Here is a 19777-nt window from a genome sequence, read left to right on the forward strand (position 1 = left end):
CACTGTCTATCACACTCTCTGTCACACTGTCCATCACACTCTCTATCACACCCACCAATGTCTTTCACTGCATCGTTGGGTATCGCTCACGGAGTACGATCTGTCTGCTTGGTTGGGTAACAGAGTTCGGAAGTATGGGAACCCGCCAGTGTTTAGACAGAGACCGTGTCACAAAGTCCGTCTTAGAGAGTCCGTGTTAGAGAATCCATGTTAGAGAGTCCATCAGTGCCTGCCTGAAAATGTAGCATAATATGTGTTGGCGTGTCCGAGTTAGAGTTTACCGTGAAAGTCTATGTAGACAAGGTGCGGTGTTAGAGTGTCAGGAAGAGTGTGTGAGTGTGAGAATGTGAGAGAGTGTCAGGAAGAGTGTGAGAGTGTGTGAGTGTGTGTGTGAGTGTGTGAGTGTGAGAGTGTGAGAGAGTGTCAGGGAGAGTGTCAGGGAGAATGTGTGAGTGTGATAGAGTGTCAGGGAGAATGCGTGAGTGTGAGAGAGTGTCAGGGAGAGTGTGTGAGTGTGAGAGAGTGTCAGGGAGAGTGTGAGAGTGTGAGAGTGTGTGAGTATGAGAGAGTGTCAGGGAGAGTGTCAGGGAGAGTGTGTGAGTGTGAGAAAGTGTCAGGGAGAGTGTGTGAGTGTGAGAGAGTGTCAGGGAGAGTGTCAGGGAGAGTTGTGAGTGTGTGAGTGTGAGAGAGTGTCAGGAAGAGTATGAGAGTGTGAGAGAGTGTTAGGGAGAGTGTGTCAGTGTGAGAATGTGTGAGTGTATGTGTGAGTGTGAGGAGCGGTAGTGTAGCGGATAGTGCGCTGCGCTATGAACCTGGCGACCCGGGTTCGATTCCCGCTCACGGCTAACACCAGTGACGATTATCTGAACCGGTCCTGGGCCTCCCCTAGGTCGACTCAGCCTTAAATGAGTACCTGGTGCGATGTGTAAACATCGCCACTGGGGAGACAAAGGCGGTCGGGCGTGGTGCTGGCCACCCACCCCCTCGTGTACCGTTCCGGCCTTCATAGGTGCTCGCTAACAGCACTTGCCCCTACAGTCTGTTAAGGCTATACGGGGGATCTTTGTCTTGTGTGAGAGAGTGTCAGGGAGAGTGTCAGGGAGAGTGTCAGGGAGAGTGTCAGGGAGAGTGTCAGGGAGAGTGTCAGGGAGAGTGTCAGGGAGAGTATGAGAGTGTATGAGAGTGTGAGAGAGTGTCAGGGAAAGTGTGTGTGTGTGAGTGAGGGGACCGCACCGCAAGCCGACCGCTCCCCGCGGGGCCGTGCGACCATACGCGTGAGGGTGTTCAACGCTCACATGGACACCGTACCCTCCGCTTAAACAACAACAACAACATGGTAACAACAACAATCATAATAACAACAACAACAACCACGCGGCTGCGACTGTATCTGCGAGGGTCCGCTCCGTCTACACCAACATGTAAGGGGGGTGGACATGGGGGCGTTGAACACGACGTGAAGCCGTCTGCGCCGGAGACAAAACGGCGACGTGACGGCACCTGAAATCCACCGTCGATGAAACGCGAGAGGCGTGGAACGCCATGGTGGCAGACGGAGAAGAAGTCACCGTGGCAGAAGAAGAAGTCACCGTGATGGCAGAAGTCACCGTGGCAGACGGAGAAGAAGTCACCATGATGGCAGAAGAAGTCACCATGGCAGACGGAGAAGACGAAGTCATTGTGGCAGAAGATGAAGAAGTCACCATGGAAGAAGTTGTCACTGTGTCAGAATAAGAAGAAGTCATCATGGCAGAAGAAGTCACCAGGGCAGAAGATGAAGAAGTCATCGTGGCAGAAGAAGAAGTCGCCGTGGCAGAAGATGAAAACGTCACCATGGCAATTTTGGCAACGCTTTTGCCTCGAGTTGTGGAGAGAGAAATAGCGGAGAGAGATAGGAGAAAGAAGATAGAGGAGAGAGAGAGTGGGGAGATATATAGGGGGGATAGAGGAGAGAGAGAAGAGAGAGGGCTGCCACTTCCGCCGTCCGTTTGTGAGCGGTGTTACTCCCAGGACCAAGAGAAATGGTTGAACACGAACTGTGCCGGAGAAGGGGACAAAAACTAAAACCTGAGCTTCTGGTAAAGGGGGACGAGAACTCCGCTGGATTTCAGCTGGGAGACGAGGAGAGTGACGAGGGGAGTGATGAGGGGAGTGACGAGGGGGACGTGGCAAGTGGAGGCGGTGGATGAGGGGTCCTCGTCGTCCTCGTCTTGGTGGGCCCGACCTCCAGACTGTCCCCAGCGTGTCCCAACGGCATGTACCATTGGCGTGTGCCACCGGAGTGTCCCACCGGAGTGTCCCACCGGAGTGTCCCACTGGAGTGTCCCACGGGCGTGTCCCATCAGCGTTCCCAACCGGCGGGTCCAACCGGCATGTTCCACCAGAGCGTCTCATCGGAGTGTCCCACCGGCGTGTTCCTGTAACAACAGCACAGGCCGCGTGCTCAGGGCCACCGCATTTCCCACGCATGCAAACTCGGGCTCACGTCTCAGTCGGCCTTAGCCTATCCATGCCACGTTGGCATTGGAGGTGTTAACTACCTCGCGGCGTTCTTCCCTTCACGAGCCTCTTCCATAGAGGTCGATCTTGACACCGCTGGTACAGGGTCATCGGCAAGTCCACTCAGCGCCACACCCTCCTGTACCGCATTAGCCCATCTCTTCTCTAACCCATGTCGTGCCTGTTTAGCCGGGTCCCGGACTCCATGTGGAGTCTGGGCACGCAGATTACATGATCCAGAAATAGTCCCACCTTCCAGAGGAGCTCACTAATAGTACTGTGCCCAGATCCCTTTGTAAGAACATTGCAGGGCAAAGAAGTCACCCTCATGAACGTCTATCACCCGCCCCTCCCCCCCTATCAATTCAAAACTTTTTCCTGTAATTGCGTCTCTTATTGAGAAAAGGAAGGGGGTCTTATCGCAGGAGGCGATTTGAACCTGCTTAAATACCCCGTTCCAGATAAATGGCACTCGACTAATTCTGACCAAAACGCGGCACAGAGGCTTCTACTCAGTGAAATAATCACTCAACGCTAGTTGACAGACCGGTGGAGGACCCTCCACCCCACCGAAAGAGAATCACCCACATTTCTAGAGCCCAATAGAAGCTTTCCAGAATCGATTATTTTCTCATCTCCATGCCCCTGTTACCACACCTCACCAAAGCGGAGATCCTGGATATGCAAATGTACGGCCACGCTCTGATGACAATCTAATTAATCTTAGACCACAAAAATAATAACGACTTATAAATTATTGGCCCCTAGACCGTCGACTCTTAGAGCACGATCAACTGGTCAAAGAAATAAAAGAGGAAAATGAGGGATATATGAGTAACAATGTCGCTTCATCCCCACCTCCCTCTCCCCAAATACTATGGGATGCACTTAAAGTGTATGTATCAGAGGTTTCCCTCGTGGAGAAGGGAGCATGGAGGCTTAAATAAACATCTGGGAAAAATAACAGCGATGAGAGGATGTAAAGCCACACAATCAGCTGAAATTATCAAAGAACTGGATGGGATGAGACTAGAATGTAATAAACTGATAAACTATCAAATGAGTAGGTGATATGAAAACAGCCATGCTTCCCTTCCATGATCCCTCTGCAGCCACCACAATATTATTAGCAAGAATGGTTAAAACCAAGAACTACCGCTCATACATCTGCTCTATACGCAAAGGTAAAGACCCCCCCTTTCCAGGACCAGAGCAATCAATGAATGCTTCCGGGTAAACTGGAAAATATTTTACCAACGATGACAGGAACGGCTCAGACGGGTTTCATCAAGAATAGAGACTCCGCTGAACATGTCAGGACCCGAGTCAATGCAACAGAGATTGCTAGCAGGCACAATCTCCCAGTGTACGCCTTGATGCTGGATGGGGACAGGGCGTTTGATATACTTGAATGGAACTTCTATTTAAGACAATGCGTACATTTGAATTTCCCCAACAATTCATAGACATGGGCAAACTCTGATACACAGATCCCACGACCTCAGTTATGACAAATGTATTAACATCTCAGAGTTTTTCGCTGGGAAAGGGTGACGAGACAGGGCAGTCCACTGTCTCCCCCTACTCTGCACCCTGCCAATGGAACCACTCGCCGAAAGGGTGAGGGAAAATCACTCCGTCGTGGGGGTGAAGTGTGGCAAGGTTGAAAATAAATTACGCTTTTTTTCTGACAATATTTTGAAGTAATAAATTCCCACAATACCAGCATTGGCAATGGAATATGGATAGGCATTGGGATACAAGCTAAATGTAACAAAATCGGAACTAATGCTGCCATCAGCAGCATCTCCTAAACCTACAAATGACTTTGTCCCATTTTAATAGTCTCCATCCCATATTAAATGTCATTGTGACCTCTTCTCGAAACTCACTCTTTTCAATGAATTTACCCTCGGCAGCTTCAAGAAACAACCACCTTGGTAGCGGTCTGGGCAGATGTCCCACTCTCTTTATAGAAACGAGGACATCTAATTAAGACGATGATCCTTTCCAAATTACTATACCTCATGAGGATGGTCCCCACTCAGATCCCGAAGACTTTTTTTGCAACACTCCAGGACCTCTTCTAAGCCAGCCATTGTAAGTCAGGAGTATGAAAGAGAGTCTACTGGGGCCAAAAACCAAGCTCCGCCTTGGCCCATGTTAATGTTAGAACCATGTACGAGACCTCCAAGACAGCACAAGTCCTCAGCGAGATGAACATGTACAATCTCGACATCCTGGGGATAAGTGAATGTCGCTGGACCAGCTTTGGACGTCTTGTGACGAATGACGGATCAGTGGTGCCATACTCAGGCCATGAGAACATCCATACACATGGTGTTGCCATCGCACTCTCTAAGGAAAAAGCCAGATCCTTACTGGATGGGAGCCAGTGAGTGAGAGGCTCATTAGAGTGCGCCTCAAGTCGAAGTTCTGCAAACTCACCATGTTGCAGTGCTATGTACCAACAAATGAGGCAGAGGAAGAGAGCAAAGAGGACTGGTATGAATAACTACAGCTGGCTATTTCAAAGGTGCCCCAGCATGACATCCTCCTCATTATCGGCGATATGAACGCTAAAGTGAAACCCAACAACACCAACCATGACGGAAGTGATGAAAGGAATAACAATGGGGAACGAGTTGACTTTTGTATGAACAACAACCCTGTCATTGGTGGGACCATCTTCCCCCAGAAGAACATACATGAGCTCACCTGGAAGTCTCCTGATGGTAGCACCACCCACCAGATTGACCACATTATTATCGATGGAAAGCGACGTGTGGGTCACTCCAGGATGTTAGAACATACCGTGGTGCAGATGCATACACCGACCACTACCTTTCCGCTGTTACTATCAAGCTCAAGAGGGTCATACCACAAGGTCAGTGCCGGAAACAACTTGGACATTGCAAAACTCAAGTGCCCGAAGAAGATCAAAGAGTTTGTCATGGAGCTAAAGAACCGTTTTAGTTTGATAAATACCACCACTGATATGGAGAAAGAATAAAACATCAACAGAAAATGGGATAACATCAAGAACACCTATAATGAAACAGCACAAAGGGTCCTAGGTTTCAAACAAAAGGGGCTAAAGAGTGGATAACACCGGGTACATGGCAGACATTTAAAGAGAGAAAACTAATTAAAAAAAGCAACTAAACTCCAAATCACCAAGATTACAAGAACAGGCCCAGATAGCCAACAAGAACAAGAACAGATAAGTCAAGACGAGAGCCAGGAGAGACAAGACGGCCTTTGTTGAGAACCTGGCTAGTGAAGCTGAGGAGGCTGGAGACCAATGGAGACTTGAGCACAGTCTACCAAGACCACCTAGCGTCTTTGGGACAGACATTACAACCAATCTGCTCCCATTACAGACACAAATGACAACACCATTACCTCTGAGAGTGAACAAGCAGCTAGATGGGTCCAACTTTACCAAGAAGTGCTCAACCTCCCTGACCCAGAACAGCCAGCCAACATCCCATCAACAAATGATATCCTTGACATTGACACCGGTCCTCCTGACATATCTGAGGTTCTATCAAATCTCTCAAGAGTGGCAAGGCATGTGCAACAGGATAAAATCCACGCAAAGATGCTAAAAAAACATTCCCACAGCTGCCAAGGTTCTGACAGACCTCTTCCATAACATTTGGGCCACAGACAACATCCCCGATGACTGGACTAAACGTCTCATCATTAACATACCCAAAAAAAGGAAACCTCAAGAACTGCAATAGCTGGTGAGGAATCACCTTACTATCCATTCCCAGCAAGGTCTTCAGCAGCGTTCTCCTCAACAGAATGGAGATAGCCATTGACACCAGGCTCAGGCAGGAGCGAGCGGGATTCAAAAGAGGAAGAGAATGTAGATAGTTGTCAACCCCCTTATTACAGACCAATTCTTACCTTATTGGTCACCCCGTGTCCTTATAAATCTCAACAATCATCCTACAAAATCCCATCACAAGAGAGAAACACAAACAAATAGACAAATAAACTGCCCATATTGAAACGGCTGAATGCCGTATGGACCTGAAAACTCAATTTCCCTGTACAAGAATACGGGTAAACCGTATGGGTTGACAGGTATGGATGTATGGACTGGATCTTTGCACTGTGAAACAACATGGAGTAGTGCTTAGAATAGAACACATCTTTGTGTGGATTTCAAGAAAGCCTTTGGAAGATAATGAGCTCCTGTAGATTTCCATCAAAAATCATAACCATCATAGGAAAGTTGTACAAACACTTTTAATGCAGTGTAATCACTGACAACACTCTCTCCTGCAAAGTCTGGACTGAGACAAGGATGCATCAATCTCATCCATCCTCCTCAACATCGACTGCATCATGAGCAATACTATATCGGACCAACCCAGAGGTATCCAGTGGACCCTGTTCAACCAGCTGGAGGACCGAGACTTTGACCCTCGCTGTCCTTTTCACTAATCACTCCAACCTCCAGGAAATAAAACTGAAAGCCAGTGGCGACTCCTGCAAAATCTCTCAGGGGGGGGCAAATGTCTGGATGATTGATAAGGATAAGGTCCACCCATGCAATGGATAAATTAACAGCTTAAGCATCTAAAGGCAACTTCACTTCTTTAATATTAATGAAAAATAAAGTGACTCTTACAATACATCTTGTTTGTTTCTATACTCACTATTAATACAATCCACTCAGTTTCTTTTATTAAAGATTCCACTAGGTGGCGACAAATAATATTGGTGGATGAAACGTGCTTACGTATGATGACGTAAGCACGTTAGTGCGAGCCCTCCCGGAAGCCATAGAGAATGCATTGCAGCGCCCGCCGTTCGAAAAAAAACATCTTTGAATGTAAGTCTATGGGAACACTCTGGGCGATTCTCAGCCGGAGTGAAATCGCCCAAAAAGAGGCGGTACTCCACAGAACGTGACATGACGCTGATTGGACTATATCCAGAGGCACAGTAACGGCTCGCGAAACTCTGTGGTTGAATGACATTGGTGGTGCGTCGCCCAATCGCCCTAATGAAGAAACCGCCCCTGCTGAAAGCTCCAAAAACTCAAGTGATGCGTATCAATGCCGCCACTTCCATGACACCCGTTGTTATAAAATGGTGACCCACTGGAGTTTGTGGATGACTTCATCGACCTGGGCAGCCTCATCAGCAGGGACAGTGGGGGCCATAAAGACATCATGGCAAGGCCGGGAAAAAAATAGGGGCGCCTTCTGTCAACTGCGAACCATTTGGAAGTCCAAACAGTGCAATCTGAAAACCAAAGCCCAAATATACAACAGCAACGTCACGTCCATCCTGCTATGTGGCTCTGAATGCTGGAGGGTCATAAAAGCAGACAGACATGAACAAAGGTTGAGGCCCTCCACAATGGATGCCTCAAAAATATCTACGCTGTATATTTTGGCCAAACAACATTTCCAATCGTGAATTGTACTCGAGAACCCGAAGCTGGAACAGAACAAAGGAAATTAAAACACATCGAAGACTGCGATGGTTATAGTGGCCACGTCCTGAGAATGGAACACAATCGCATCCCTAAAATTGCCCTGAGATGGACGTCTCCGGGCAAAAGAAAAACTTGTGTAGGCACTCAGGGTGATCATCACGGTGGAGGAGGAAGGCACTGCTGCGTTTCACGAAGTCTGCTGTAGTTCCACAGCAGGGGTGACGTTGCCGCGTGGTCTAACCTGGGGGTACCACCCAGTGGCAGCTGTCTCTGCGCAGTCGTTTTATTGGCGACTTTTGGACCGCGAGGCCGGCACGCACACAGTATGGCCGACTCGTTCCCAACGACGCCACGGATCTCTAACGTCGTTGCTTCGGTGAACGCCGCGACGTCGCCGAAGTCCTCGTATTTGAAGGGGGGGGGGGGGGTGGGGGCCTGCTGGGTGTGAACCCCTGCGATAAGTGGTGAACGAACGGGGAACGAGCTGGTAATGAGCGGCGAACGAGCGGGTAATGAGCAGCGAACGAGTGGGAAACAGGAGACGAGAGATGGGAAGGGGGTGGCGGGAAGTGTGCGAGATGAATAGCGACACGCAGAGACAATTGCGCTGAACTGCGACCAGCTCTCCTGCACCATGCCCGCTCTCCCGCATCCGCTCTCCAGCACCTTCTCTCCCACACCCGCTCTACCACACCCGCTCTCCTGTACCAGCCCTGCGATACCCGCTCTCCCATACCCACTCTCCTCTGAACTCCACTCTCTTATACTCGCTCTCTCGTACCCGCTCTCCCATCCCCGCTCTCCCACACCCGCTCTGCAATAACCGCTCTCCCACAATCACTCTCGCACACCCGCTCTCCCACACCCATTCTCCCATGCCCGCTCTACCATGCCCACCGCTCTCCTCTGAACTCCGTTCTCTCCGCCTGTCATGAGCAGGCAGCTTCCTCACGGACAAAGCAACAATGGGACCCCAGCCCCACAACTCGGGGCCCCCCCAAAATCCCATCAGCCGCCTGCCTTCTCAGCGTCCCGACACCCCCCTCCACCGCCCCCCCTCGCCCCCTCCTCCCCCACCCCCCGCCACCCCGCTGTAGCCACCTCCAGCCCTTTCTCTCGCTCTCTTTCTGAATTTCCTCGAATCCTGCACGGCTCTGGATTCCTGGAAGGATGCGGGTGGGAGGGGAGGGTGGAGGGAGCTAGGGAGGGAGGGAGGGAGCTATGGAGGGATGGAGGGGCCGTGTGCACCAGAGGAGGCTGCAGCCCGAACGAAAGCGAGCCCACACCCGCCCTCTCCACCCCACACCATCAAAACCACCCCCACCACCGCTACCACCGCCTCCCACCACCATCTCCCAACAACACCACTGCCACCTACGCCAACACCACCCCCATCACCACCACCGCTGCCACCACCAGAGACGAAGATCCCCCGTGTTGCCTACACAGTTGGGGCAAGCGCTGTTGGTGGGTAGCAATGAAAGCCGGCACGGCACACGAGGGGGTGGGTGGCCAGCATCACGTCCGACCACCTTTGTCTCCCCAGTGCTGATGTTTAGACACCACACCAGATACTCGTTTGAGGCTGAGTCTACCTAGGAGGGGCACATAACCAGTTCAGATAAGCGTCACTGCTGTTGGCCGTGAGAGGGGTGTATCGAACTCGGGTTGCCGGGTTCGCGGCGCAGCGCTCGCGACCGCTGCTGTCGCTGTGACACGCGGGGGGTACAAAGAGCGCAGGGCCCTGAGTCACCACGTCGGTTCCTTGGCTCCTAATTGTCCTCGCATTGTTCTCGCATTGTCCTCATTGTCCTCGCATTGGAGGGAGGGGGGGCGAGTGAACAGCAACAAACGTGCTAAGAAAAATTGTGGATTTTTTAAAATTCATTAAAAAATTACCTGCGGTCTACCATGCACCAAGCCCCATCCACGCGTCTGGGCATCGTATCAATATCGTATCAATACCGTATCGACATCGTATCAATATAATATCAATGGCTATCGTATCAATATCGTAAAAATATCGTATCAACCTCGTATCAATACCGTATCAATATAGTATCAATACCGTATCGACATCGTATCAATATCGTATCAATATAGTATCAATACCGTATCAATATAGTATCAATACCCTATCGACATCGTATCAACATCGTATCAATACCGCATCAATATCACATCAATGTCGTATCAATATAGTATAAATGCCGTATCAACATCGTATCAATATTGTATCAATATCGTATCAATGTCGTATCAATAAAGTATCAAAATCGTATCAATGGCGTATCAATACAGTATCAATATCGTATCAACTATGTATCAATGTCGTATCAACATCGTATCAATACCGTATCAATATCGTATCAATATCGCATCAATACCGTATCAATATCGCATTAATACCGTATCAATACGTTATCAATACAGTATCAATATAGTATCAATATCGCATCAATACAGTATCAATATCGTATCAATATCACATCAATATCGTATCAATATCGCATCAATACCGTATCAATATCGCATCAATACCGTATCAATGCGTTATCAATATCGTATCAATACCGTATCAATATCGTATCAATGGCTATCGTATCAATCACCACAATCAACACCCACGCGCCTTTGACAAATTCGAGGCCCATGGGGGCCGGCACGAAAGTAAAGAGACACAATGACTCAATTGTTGTGATTATCGTTGTGAGTATCGTTGTGAGTATTGTTGTGAGTATCGTTGTGAGTATCGTTGTATCGTTGAGTATTGGTGTGAGTATCGTTGTATCGTTGTGAGTATCGTTGTGAGTATCGTTGTGAGTATTGTTTTGAGTATTGTTGTGAGTAGCGTTATATCGTTGTGAGTATCGTTGTGAGTAGTGTTGTGAGTATCGTTGTATCGTTAAGTATTGTTGTGAGTATCATTGTATCGTTGTGAGTATCGTTGTGAGTAGTGTTGTGAGTATCGTTGTATCGTTAAGTATTGTTGTGAGTATCATTGTATCGTTGTGAGTATTGTTGTGAGTATCGTTGTGAGTAGCGTTATGTCGTTGTGAGTATTGTGACCTTGAAATATTTTCACGAACACTGGTACTGGGAGACTGTCTTCCCTCTGAACTCCAATACACGAGTGCAACTAAAACAATCTACCGAAAGACTCAAGGATATCATCTATAAATAGTGATATAGGCTAACATATTATTATGAAATAGGGTTACAAACATCGGCAGCAGCGATGTCAGTCAAATGTGAGTCGAGACGAAATGAGAGAGGGGTGGATGCCCCCCACCCACGCGTCCCCCCACCACACGCGGCGTGTGGTTGGGGGGTAGAAGCGGGGGGAGGGGGCGGGGCGGGGGGCGGAGTTTCTGCGCTCCGCCCCCCAGGAGGGCTGCCACGCGCCGGGAGCTGGAGTCGAACCGGCGTCCTCTGAGTGCGGTTGACCGCTGAACCCCCACTTTGCCCGCTGCTACTGCTTGCTTCTCCCCTGCATTTCTCAAGACGCTCGATACGTTTTCTACTTTGCCCACGGCAAAAACCGGTTTTAACCGATTGTTGACCCTTTTTAGCCTGCGCACGCAAATACAAAAAAAGCAGCGACTTCAACCGCCGCTCACGCGAACGACACCCAACGCAGCGAGCGTTAGCGTGTTGCAACGCGCGCGCATGTGTCTGTGTGTGTATCGTCTGTGTGTGTGGGGAGCGGTAGTGTAGCGGGTAGCGTGCTGCGCTACGAAACCGGCGACCCGAGTTTGATTCCCGCACACGGCTAACACCGGTGACGACTATCTGAACCAGTCTTGCGCCTCCCCTAGGTCTGGTGTGTAAACCACTGGGGAGACAAAGGCGACTAGGCGTGGTGCTGGCCACCCACCCCCTCGTGTGCCGTGCCGGCCTTCATAAGGTGCTACTCGCTAATAACACTTGCCCCAACAGTTAAGACGATACGGGGGATCGTTGTATTTATAGTACCATGTGTGGATGTGTAATGTAGTAACTTGACGGGAGACGACCTTACGGGTAGCACACTCTTTATTAACACCAACTTATATTACACGGGTGGCTAACTGCAGCCTAACCCACGGGGTTTCCCTGGCTACACCCCCACGGGCTCTTACGCCCCGTAGCTTCTCGGAACCCACCCAGCTGGGGTGTCCGTCTCGACTCTGGGTTCCACAGCCTCGTCCCACATGGACGTCAGACCACGGGTCCCACAGTCTCGCCTCCGAGCCACACAGGGCCCCGGCCCTTACAAGGACAGCGGGACTAGGGGTCTCAGGGCCCTACCTCTTCAACTCCGTCTTCGATCTTCAACTGGTTAACAACTCCCCGAGTGCTCCCGCGCGTCCCCCTTTATAGTCCCTCATGCGGACGTCGCTGAGAGCACCCACCCCAGTTGACCAATCACTGCGAGCTGCCCACGATCCTATTTCCCACCTTGTGTCAGCGCGCACAACCACGCACCCCGCGCCGCCCCGTGATCTCTCACTGTCGGCGTGCGTCAACACCACAACTACATCACCCCCTACCACATAGCTCGCAGCCGACCCGGCTGCTATAAAAAAAATTGTATTACCCCCCCCCCCCCCCCCGTGTGTGCCCCGTAACACAAGCAACAATCACAACAACACAACACAACAAGAACTCCGCCATTCGCAAGAATCAGAACATGCTACCGCGACAACAAGAACAATATGTACAATATGTACAACCCGGCGAGCGGCAACAATAAATGTGTATGCAAAAAAAATGACTCGTGCAGCGTCCCTTCATTTCCGAGCGCCCCTTGAACGGGACATTATACCGGGCAGAATGGGAACGTGGCGGCGAGCTGCAATCTCGGGTTCTTTTTTTTTGTTTATTTTTTTTTTCATGAAAAGTGTCGTGTCTTAGCACGAGTCCGCCTGGCCGGTCCGTTGTACGGCACCAGACGCGGTTGACCATCCGGTGGTGCCGGCAGTCCAGGAAGGCACGGGGCAGGCATCGGAGATCCGCGCGTGCCTCGGGGTTCCGGTTCACGACGGTCAACAGCCGTCAGGTCCGAGACACCTGGGAGTGGGTCAGGTGGAGACACGTGAGGATCAGACTGCGACACATCCCTCCCCGAGTCGACGGCCCCATCACACGCTCGGTCGTTACGGCACAAAGGGAGGTCATGCGGTGCCGCGAAGGGTTTCAGCCGGGAGGGGTGTACGTACCAACGGCGTTTTTCCCATTTAATCTGGATACTCTGGGGTCGTGAAATACGCACGATTTCCACCGGTCCCCTCCATGGTCTCAACAATTTAGGGAACGTAGCCAACGGTGCATGTGAGCAGTGCAGCCAGGCCTTATCGCCTGGTTTCCAATCGTGCGTATACACCTTTCGTGCATGCAATCTTTCGTTAGCGATCTAGCGAGACCTTGAATTCAACCTCGCAACCTCTCGCGCTTCAGCCAGTTTGGCGATATTAAATTTGATGTGGTCGGCCAATTTAGATTTCGCACGTGGCTGGGAAATCCCTAGTTGGACATCCATGGCCGGATCGGCCTCCCGCCCATACACGAGAAAAAATGGGGAAAACCCCGTCGCCGCATGGGGGGCCATTCGATAGGCCGCGAGTACCCCAGGTACCTGTAAGTCCCAATCAACCTGATCGTTGCAGACTTATTGGCACAGCATAGAAGTAATCGTCCTGTTTAGACGTTCAACCATTCCATCAGTCTGCGGGTGGTACGGGGAGGTACGCACTTTCTTCGTACCCAACAGGTCGCACACCTCGCGCAACAAAACGCTCGAAAAATTATTTCCTTGGTCCGTCAGCAAGCGTTCGGGGGCGCCTTTGTCCAAAACATAGCCCTGGACAAAGGCGTCCGCCACTGCCGCAGCCGACTGGTTGGCGAGTGGCCACGCCATGAGCCATCGGGTGAAATATTCTACGCCTACCAGCAGGTACTTGTTACCCCTAGGTGTAGCGGGAAAGGGCCAAAAGATATCGAGCGCAACCAGTTCGTTCGTGCGCGAAACCTGAATGGATTGTAGCGGTGGATTAGCCGCTATTTGTGGCGGTTTTCTTTGAGCGCACCCCACACATCCCTTGAGGATGTTTGCCACGTCGCTCCCCATACCCGGCCAATAATAGTCCCGTTGGAGTAGGGCGAGCGTTTTATGAAATCCCAAATGCGTGAGTCGTTCGTGAGCAGCCAGAACGACCCTACCCCGCATAGCAGATGGCACAACGAGCGTATGACGCCGGGACATATTGTCCCACTTCATCAGGAGGCCCTGTCTGACCACCCAGGAACCGAACCGCGTCTCCCCCCCCCCGGGAGCCTCTGCCTTCCGACGCAGCGTGAGTAGGGAACTGTCGGCCATTTGGAGACGGCCCCACTCGATAAGAGGCAACGCGAGTAACGAGTCCCCGCCCGTGGGAGCGGCGGGCGCGTCGACCCCCGGAGCGTCAGTGGCGGCGAGCAAAACTTCCGCGGGGACGGTGACAGGGGGTTTACACCGCGCCGATCCCAGAAGACATGCGCATTCCGAGCGAGGCGACAGCCGCGACAAGGCATCCGCATTCGAGTGCCGCAATCCCTTCCTGTAAATCGTCGTGAATTGGTAGTCTTGGAGGACCTCCAGCCATCGGGACAATTGGCCGGAGGGTTGCGCCACCCGCATTGCGTATTGGAGAGCCGCGTGGTCCGTATGAACAGTAAAATGACGGCCATAGAGATACGGCCTGAATTGCTGTATAAAAAAAACGATCGCTAGCAATTCACGACGTGTTACACAGTAGCATTGTTCCGCAGGTGACAAAACTCTGCTACCGTAGGCGACCACCCGTTCGACCCCCCCGACCACCTGTGAGAGCACTCCCCCGATACCCGTGTTACTGGCATCCGTGTCAAGCAGGAACGGTTGCGTGAAATCGGGGTAACACAAGGGAGGAGCCCGCACCAAGGCGTCCCGAAGGGAGCAGAACGCAGCCTCCTCTTCCGGCCCCCAGTGAAACCTTACCCCTTTAGCCGTCAAAGCGTGTAGGGGCCTGGCTATGGTGGCAAAATGTTCGACAAAACGGCGGTAGTAGGAGGCGAATCCTATGAAGCTGCGGACTTCAGTGACTGAGGTTGGCGTTGGCCATGAGCTGACGCAGTGCGTCTTAGCAGGGTCTGTAGAGATCCCCGAACGGCCAACGATATGCCCCAAGTACTTGACCGATTCCCGAAGCAGGTGACATTTTGCCGGTTTAAATTTTAATTTGGCGGAACGCATCCTGAGGAACACCACTCTCAATCGCTGGAGGTGCTCCTCGAAAGTCCGGCTGAAAACGATGATATCATCGAGGTAAATCAAACAGGTGTCCCATTGGAGTCCTGACAAAACCAATTCCATGAGCCTCTGGAACGTGGCGGGAGCGGAATGTAAGCCCATGGACAATCGATTTACTTCAAATAGGCCTCCTGGTGTCCGGAAAGCGGTCTTTGGTTTCGATTCCTCATCGAGGGGCAATTGCCAAAATCCCGAAAGCAGGTCAAGCGTCGAAAAAAACTGTGCTCCCGCCAAGGCATCCAGCGACTCATCCATCCTGGGGAGTGGATACGCGTCGGCCATCGAGATTTTATTTAGGCGGCGGAAATCCACACAAAACTGCAAGGACCCGTCCTGTTTTTTAACAAGGACGATGGGAGCACCCCACGGACTGGAAGAGGGCGAAATGATGTCGGCAGCCAACATGTCATTAACAGCCGACTGCACATGCTCCTTCTCGGCTGAGCTGAGCCGGAAGGGATTCTGCCGAATAGGGGCCGCGTCCCCCGTAGCTATGTGGTGGCGCAACAGGTCCGTGCAGCCAATATCGTACTTGTGTCTGCTAACACGTCAGCGAATTCGAGTAGCAGGCCCCTCAACGCTCCCAACTGCACACTAGATAAGTTACTAGACCCAGCACACGAGTCCAACCATTCTGTCCCCTCCTCCAATGGAGGATGCGTATCGAGGCTAGAATCCGCATGTGCAACGAGCTGTTCATCGACGGGTAGCGGCGCCGCGTGAGCCAGCACCGTGCCCTGTGTAATTACAGCTGGCCGCGATCCCGTATTCAGAACCATAACGAACGGATCCCTGTCGGCGCGCACCATGGTCTGAGCTACCGCTAAGTCGAGGCCCCCAACAGCTCTGTTTGACGGCCCCAACAGAACACCTTGTTCCGCTGCATCCACCCCGAGGGGTTTTCGCAATCGAAGGGGTACCAACATTTGCGATCCCGGGGGCACCCGCACGGTCTGAGTTGCCAGCGCCTGAACCGTAGCACAAACCGTGCGTATTTTGGTAGGACTCGTTAAAAATGCAACCCGCCGACCAGATGGAAGCTCAATGCAGGCCTGATCGACGAGAATTTTAATGGGCATTTTAGCCAGAAAGTCCGTACCCAGCAAACAAGGAACTGCCAGAGATGATGACACAAAAATAGGACCCGCCAATTTGATATCGCCAATACAAATCGTCGCCCGAATCTGTCCGATGATTCCCAAAGAACCCCCATTCGCCGCGTAAAACGGTACGTCCACCGGAAGAAGGGGTCGACATTGGACGGGGAGGATGTTATAAATAAGGTCCGAAATGATAGTGGCCGACGCACCCGTGTCCACCAGCACCCGGACCTCAACCCCGTCAATAAAACCCGTTACTACGGACGACCCGGCCGACGCAGCCACTATCCTGTGGGCCAACTCGGACCATTTGACTGCTCCCGGGCCGTGTACGAACCCCCCTCGCCGAACCGAATCCCCGGTACCCATACGCGGTCCCCCCACCACGAAGCGGCGACCCGAGTGTGCCGTGTTTTTGGACCGAGCGTGTGAGGTGCCGCGACTTGCCGGGGTTAGCTGGGACGACTTGGGACCTTGGTCGTCGTCCGGACGTGGTCCCGTGGCGCGCTGACGCGGAGCCCGGCACCCGGACGCGACGTGACCCTGAAGGCCGCAGTTGTAACACATGACGAGGGACGTCGTAGGTTTCGGTTGCTCCAGCTTGCGGGACGATCGAATGGGCGAACGACCTCCCGATCTCCACTCCCCCGGTCTTGACACGGTGAAGGCCTCCTCCCAAGCCGTAGCAGTCTGAGGCTCGGTGACCGTCGCGGCAGGTGTCGCGATCCCCACCGATGCACAGACGACCGCCCGCTTGCGCTTGAGGACCTCGTGTGCGTGGATACCTGTAGCAACCCCCAAGGAGCAGATGTCCATTTCGTCCGCCATATTGATGGGGACTCCCAGGTCGTGAGCCAACGCCAGCAGCTGCTCTGTCACCATGGCGTCCTTCCCCTCCTTGTCCATGCGGGGAAAAGCGGCGTCCGCCAGGGCGAGCAGCGCCGTACGATAGGCGAGCGTAGTTTCTCCAACCATCTTACGCCGATCGTAGAACTGGTGGCGACAGGTCGAGGGCGGTCCGAATACCTTAGCCATGAGATGTAGCGCGGCCTGGAGCGTTGAGCGGGACGACCTTGGGGCGGATGTGAAGGCCGCAAGTGCGTCGTCGTCAAGCGTCGCCGGCAGCGCGCGTAGGGCAGTGGTGTCGGACCACCCCGACATCTCTTGATGTGCGAGGAACCTTCGTTGGAAGGCCCCCCAGTCGCCCCCGTCTGCCTTGAACGCGCGGGCAGTCTTTGTTGGAAGACCTGGTCGTCGTCCTCCGATGAATGCTTTTCCCGCGCACCGCTGTGGTTGACGAAAATGTCGGCTCCGTCGGCAGGCGCATGGTGGAGAGTTTTGGCGCGCGCCGATGACGTGGGCTGTGTAGAGTGGAGGTCCCCGACCACGTGGTGTCCACGCTTCCCGCCAATCGATGGTGGACCCTCAAAAATGGCGCCAATTTCAAAACTTTCGGCGCGTAGCGCGTTCTGGCGGGATCCCTCCGGCCGCGCTCCCTCCTCCAACCTCATAGTCATCCTCCCGCCTGCTGAAACGGTGATTTCTGCCAAAATTGAAGCGGCGGCGAGCAGCAACTCCGCCAGGCGGGAGTGTGCATCTTGTTGGCCGGTGTCGGAGGCGAGCGGAGCGTCGGCCATCGCCGCGAAGTGCTGCATCGGCGGCAACTCTTCGTCCTCGCCTTCCGAGGCTTGTGGCTCCGGTACGCCATCGTCTTCCCGATCTCGCTCGTGGGTACGGGTAGTCTTCCTAGTATCCATCCTTTTGAAGACAGGTTTACTTCTGACGCCAGTTGTAATGTAGTAACTTGACGGGAGACGACCTTACGGGTAGCACACTCTTTATTAACACCAACTTATATTACACGGGTGGCTAACTGCAGCCTAACCCACAGGGTTCCCCTGGCTACACCCCCACGAGCTCTTACGCCCCGTAGCTTCTCGGAACCCACCCGGCTGGGGTGTCCGTCTCGACTCTGGGTCCCACAGCCTCGTCCCACATGGACGTCAGACCACGGGTCCCACAGTCTCGCCTCCGAGCCACACAGGGCCCCGGCCCTTACAAGGACAGCGGGACTAGGGGTCTCAGGGCCCTACCTCTCCAACTCCGTCTTCGATCTTCAACTGGTTAACAACTCCCCGAGTGCTCCCGCGCGTCCCCCTTTATAGTACCTCATGCGGACGTCGCTGAGAGCACCCACCCCAGTTGACCAATCACTGCGCGCTGCCCACGATCCTATTTCCCACCTTGTGTCAGCGCGCACAACCACGCACCCCGCGCCGTCAACCCCACGTTGCCACATGAAGACAATCTGAGGCTGAGGAATTTCCTCTCCACCAAGACCTCAAAAATATGTCAGCAAGCCTGCAGACTTCTTCCTGGGGGTCGGAGATCGGATCACCGTTGTTTACTTTAAGGACGGTGATAGATGTGGCGCTATAAGTTATTGTTTTATGTAATTAAAGAGTTGTTTGTGATCGCGTGCTCCTGAGCCAGTGTAGCAACCTGCGACCACCACTCATCCCTGCAGCGCCCTACGGCTTTCCAAACCTCCGAGCGAAGGCTGCGGTAAGCCTCCTCATTATCAGATGTGGGATGTTGTAGACGGTGGGAGTGGGCCCTGCCACTTTCCCTCAGCTGACCGTAACATCCCCTCCGTCAGCCAGGGTCTCTGGGGAGGTTTGGACTGCGCACCAAACGCAGCCATAGCAGCTGCATGAGCCACAGTCCTGAACCTCACCCATTTTCACTCGGCACCTGGAGGAGAGGACGGGGGGAGGACGATGCCAACTCCAGCTGTGATGATGACATTCTTGCTTGCAAACTTCATAAACAAGCCGAGACCAGGCGATTGGGGGTTTTAATGGGGTCCTCAGTGGATGCCCACCACTGCATTGAAATAATAGCAGGCGCATCTCACAGACGACAAGCCGATGGTGAGTGGGGAGATCAGCTCCACGGTAGGTCCTGGTAGTCCGTCACGATGATACGTGGATGTGCCGATGCTGGAACAGTGTGTCGGTGATTACAATCACAAGCGCTATGCAAATGTATAGCAGCCTCCTACCGTTGTTATTGAACTGATCTGGCCCATGGCTTTCAATCATTCCAGTTCAGGTGCCTGAGCCAGGACCCACTGAGGCATTAGATCTGGACAAAACTAAAACTATATAAATTATGAAAACTATAAACTATTTTTATTTTACCATGTAAGGCCCACTGACCTATATAGTTATTTTACAGAAGCGACCTGGCGACAAATGATAACTCAACGACGTGGCTCATGTGGAAATTCATAGCAGTAGCAAAATACTCTAAATGTGGAGGGAAAAACCGGAAGACCCGGAAAAAAATACACGCATAGACGGGGAGAGAAAAAGACACGCAAACTCCAAATATGCAGCAGGC

The 19777-nt window shown here is 52.4% G+C and overlaps 1 protein-coding gene across 1 annotated transcript in view; it reads right to left on the reverse strand.

The window, feature by feature from the left end:
• Positions 1-930: 930 nt before the first annotated feature.
• Positions 931-19777, reverse strand: part of LOC144948816 (uncharacterized) — a 28275-nt gene continuing 9428 nt past the window's right edge. Inside the window, exon 3 of the mRNA XM_078878468.1 lies at positions 931-2417. The gene's annotated coding sequence lies outside the window, so the exon portion shown is untranslated. The remainder of the gene's footprint in view (positions 2418-19777) is intronic.

Source organism: Lampetra fluviatilis, chromosome 51, assembly GCF_964198595.1.
Source record: "Lampetra fluviatilis chromosome 51, kcLamFluv1.1, whole genome shotgun sequence".
Lineage (NCBI taxonomy): Eukaryota > Metazoa > Chordata > Hyperoartia > Petromyzontiformes > Petromyzontidae > Lampetra > Lampetra fluviatilis.